Raw genomic sequence first — 4721 nt, forward strand, 5'->3', positions numbered from 1 at the left:
CAATTGTATCATATTCCTAGGAAAAAAAATGAAGATGCTGATTTGCTTGCCCAAAAATCAGTAACATGTGTTGAAGGTGAAGTGAAGGTCATCATGGTAGCAATAGTGATTAAGCAACCAAGGTACCAGGGGATGGAGTCATTGGCTCCCATTGTGAGCTACATTTTAGAGGGCGAGTTTCCAGAGGGCTTCACAAAGGCTCAAAAGAGGCGGCTCATTAAGAAGGCGAGTTCGTATTTGTTTTTGGAAGGTACCCTCTACCAAAGAGGAAAAGATCAAGTTTTCAGGAGAATACCGACAACCAAGGAGAGTCAAGCCATTCTTGAAGGTTTGCATGAGGAAGCGTGTGGTGGTCATTTTGCACAGGAACTCACTGTAAAAAAGATTTTGGTTGCTGGGTATGTTTGGCCAAGCTTGCACATTGATATTCAACATTGGTGTAGAAGCTGCCACGATTGTCAGATTAATGGAAACAAGCGTCTGTTACATGGTCCACGTCAATTAGTCCTTGCAAACGGTCCATTTGAAAAATGGGGCATTGATGCTATGGGTCCATTGCCCAGGACTAAAAATGGAAAATTGTATATCTTGGTGGCCATAGACTACATGACTAGGTGGGTAGAAGCTCAAAGTGTGGCAAGCGTGAATGAGAGGACAATTAGCAAGTTTGTGTACACTCACATTTGTTGCAGATTTGGCACACCATTGGAGATCGTTTCTGATAATGGTCCAGGATTTAGGAAGGGCTTGCTCAAAGATTTTTTGTAATGAGCTTCACATTCTACATCGGCATAGCACACCCTACTATCCTCAATCAAATGGTTTGGTAGAGAAGGCTAATGGCATCATTGCAAGAATCATCCGAAAGATGGTAAAGAACAAGACAAAGCTATGGGATGACTTCTTGGATGGAGCATTGTGGGCTTATCGAAATACCTACAAGGAAGCGACAGAGTTCACACCCCTCCACCTAGTCTATGGTCAAGAAGCTTTGCAACCCATTGAGCTCAATATTCCAACAATGCGACTTCATGCAAAGGTGGCACAAGGAGAAGAAGCATCATGGAAAGATCATCTTCTCACCCTAGCAGAACTAGAATGGAAACGTGAGGTGGCTTATGAGTGCTATAAAAGAAAGGCTACGCAAATAAAGGACAAGCTCGACAAAAAGGGGAATGACAAAGGGATCAAGGAAGGAGATTTGGTGCTAAGGTACGATAATCACCTTGAAAATCGCTTTGATGTGAAGTTCAATACCAAATGGCTGGGACCATACATTGTCAAGAAGACCTTCAACTCTAGCACTATCATTCTATCACTTAAGCTCTACTCACACAAGCCTTGAAAAACCTTTATGTGATTTCATCGTAGAAATTTACCAATAACCTTATCAGCTCCGTCATAGTTTTTTCCATCCCTCCTAGTTAAATATTCACAAGTACATAGATTTCAAGTAAATTCAATAAATCACTCAAAGTAGAGATTAATTGAGGGTCCCTTCCCTCATCATTTTTCTCTTTTTATTTTATATATTTTGCCACCATGCATCCCATGTGTCCATTTTTCATGACTAGCTAACCTATCTTCTTACCCCACAAGTATATATTATATTTGGTACTTATCCTATACCATACATGTGTGCAAGATCCTTGGAAATATTAGGTCATGGTTGATGTATGGGGGGCTCACTTGTAAGACTAAAAAAAAAGAGAATCAAATAGTGGCCCGCTTCAAGCCTTATTAGGTGCTACAGGGACAGATTTTTGCTCGAATTTTGGCACCTTCTTATGATCCGAATTTGAGGATACTTCCAAAAGAGAAAATGTAGCTCGTGAGCTGAAGTATTTTCCAAAAAAAATTTTCATAGATTTTGAAGTCAAGGGCAATTTTACATGAAATTTATGGCCGACTTCAAAACTGCCACCTCATACACCAAAAGGGTCTTCCTATTTCTCTCACCCTTCCACACACCTACTCACTCGTACACACATCTCCCTCTCCTTCCCACTCCCAAACCTGCAACTCCCATGTACTAATTCACCATTTCCACTTCTCTCACACCTCCATAGCCTTCATCCTCCATTTCTACACCCCTAGGTGCTCCCCTTTCTCTCTACATATAGGTCCATATTACCATACTCTCTTCAGCTTTGTAAAGACCTTAAAAAAATCAGAAAAAATCCAAGGTTAACCTCTGCAAATGAAGGCTTTTATCATGAATTTTCCAAGGTTTGAAGATAACATAGCCTCATCGACACGCGCTACTTTGCCATTCTAACCGCTTCTTCTACCAGTGCTGCAAAGAGGTGAATGTCAACTTCTCCAAAGCTTCAACCTTGCTTTACAAGCTTATCCCTTCTCTAACTTTTCTCATCATATATATCTCACCATTTGGTGAATGATTTTGTAGTGATAATTACTAACTACTAAACACTAACTTGTAAAATCCACCTTCTACTAGAGTAGGCACTCCCAAATTATTCACTCAATCCTCTCTCCTTTCATCCTCAATAATTCTCTTCCCTTGAGCCCACATCCATGTGACTCAATGGACAAGAGAGACCCACCCTCATTTAAAAAAATAAAAATATGCATAATCTTTGATTTCTTCAAATAAACTTGATTAGGTCTAATCCTAATCGGGGCTTCTAAAACCTATAAATAGAGCCCTTCTCTCCCTTGTAGAATCAACAGATGATCACACTACACCACACCATTCTCCACACATAACACCCACTCTTAAGCCTAGTTGTGTAGAGTGTGTGCATTGTGAGCACTCTATTCCCTCACTGTACATAGTTGCATGGAGAAGCTTGAAGTTAGTTATGCCATCTAGAGGAGTAGAGTGATTCCATACTCTTCATCACACTTGTAGCCTACTCTTGTGCATAAATAAGATTTATAGTTTTGGGTGCAATTGTATGCTGCAACTACGACTCTTCTGTCCAAATTGACTTGATAAGTTGGCTTATCAGGTGGTTGAAGGTATATCGTCCTTGAAGTCTTGTGTGCCATTTCATGCTTGGTGGTTTGAGGGCTTGTTGAATTGTTTGCCTAAAAAGTCAATTGTAAGAGGGTTCTTGGTGAGAGGGCTTCTGTGACCCTAAGACAATTTTTGTATTGGCAACAAGGTCAGTTTTTGCGTTGTCTCTCTGTTTCTCACCAATCTTTGTGTGCATCTAGTCTTTAAGGCTAAAACCGAGTTGCTCCAGTTGATTTGTGCTCTTTAGCTCAATCTATTGTGGTGAATGTTTTTGTTTGGGGTGTGTGGCTATCTTGCATTCCCATCCCTTTGTGTGTTTGAGTACAAGGAGATATCATGCGCGTCCTAGTTCGCATCTACAACTAGGTGGTGCCCCTTTCTTGGTTGGTTTCTGGATGTGGGTGGTTGTTGTTTTGATTGTGCTCGCCCCAGCCCCAATTGAGCAGCATAGGAGCCTCGAAGGGTGTCTAGAGGCCTCTCTTCTTGTTGCCTACCCCGGACTGCCTCACTGTGTTAGTAGCAGAATCTGTGAAGTGTCAAAGCCAGTATTAGTTTTTATGGTGACAAGGGCCAGTTGGACCATCAGTCGTAATCATTTCATGGAACATGGAGAGTATTAGTAGCCAATGCATGTATGCCACATCATTTAATCTGCACAGGACTCTAGGAACAGTAAGTAGTGGATCTTTTCTGGTGTGAATGCGTATAACAGTAAGGCGAGTAAGCATTTTTCCTCATAAATCTCCTGCGTGATGGTTGCCTGTTGTCACACATTCGCCATCGCCAAGCTTTGAAGCCTCGTCCCTGCAGCCATAGACTTCTTTATCAGAAGCAACAGTCTATTTTTGTTTTTCTCTACCTGACACACCTAGATACGGATTTAGTATTCGGGTAAGTCTTCATCTTCTTCCACAGAGGCATCATATTCACCTTGCATGGCCGAAGAAAAATGTCGGAGAAGATGCAGGACACTATAGAAGAGACTCAAGCACTTATCACCTTTATCAAAGCCTCCCTACCACTCATTCCCCATAGCAAGATACAACGTTATGTTTTTACTGAGCAAGCAGAAGTGTTGCTACAACTGTGGGATTTGCATGTGGTTGTGCAAGCCACAAGAATAGAGTTCAACAAAGCCATCATTAGGCAGGTTCTTGATTCCTTCAACATTGATTCCTTCAATGTTGATGACGGCAGTGCTATGGTGTATGGAATGAAAGAGTCAGCAACTCCGGACACTATTGCTTATGCTTTCATGATGCCAAATGAGCCAAATCCATCTATTGCAACTGCAAAGCAGATAAGTGCAGCTCTGAAGGAAGATGACGCAGCCAGGAAAAATGTAAGGCTAGTGTGCAAGGGGTTCCAGTAGTAGGTATGGATGTTCCGTTGCTTACCAGTTTGTGGATGAAGTTGTGAGTCTGAAGAATAACCCACATATGTTTCAGAAACATTGTTTTCTATGTTATTGGCAAAGAGATTGGATGCCGAGGCTTCAATCAACCTATGTCATATTGTGTCTCCTAATGTGCTTCAGCAGACTGCCAAGCTAAAGTCTTAGACTGTTTTTAAAGCTTGGTATGTCTGGCAGTTTCTCTACTGGGAAACTTCCCTAGATGCTCATCATCAAGTACGGATGGTGTGGAGTCAAAATCCCATCCCCAGCAACTAACAATGTCCACTTATCCTCTCATGAAGAAACCCTAGGTACTTAGTTGGCTCTTCCTAGTCAAAAGAG

The sequence above is a fragment of the Adiantum capillus-veneris genome, unplaced genomic scaffold (assembly GCF_014529385.1).
Source record: "Adiantum capillus-veneris isolate H3 unplaced genomic scaffold, ASM1452938v2 Hic_scaffold_33, whole genome shotgun sequence".
NCBI classification, from domain to species: Eukaryota; Viridiplantae; Streptophyta; class Polypodiopsida; order Polypodiales; family Pteridaceae; genus Adiantum; species Adiantum capillus-veneris.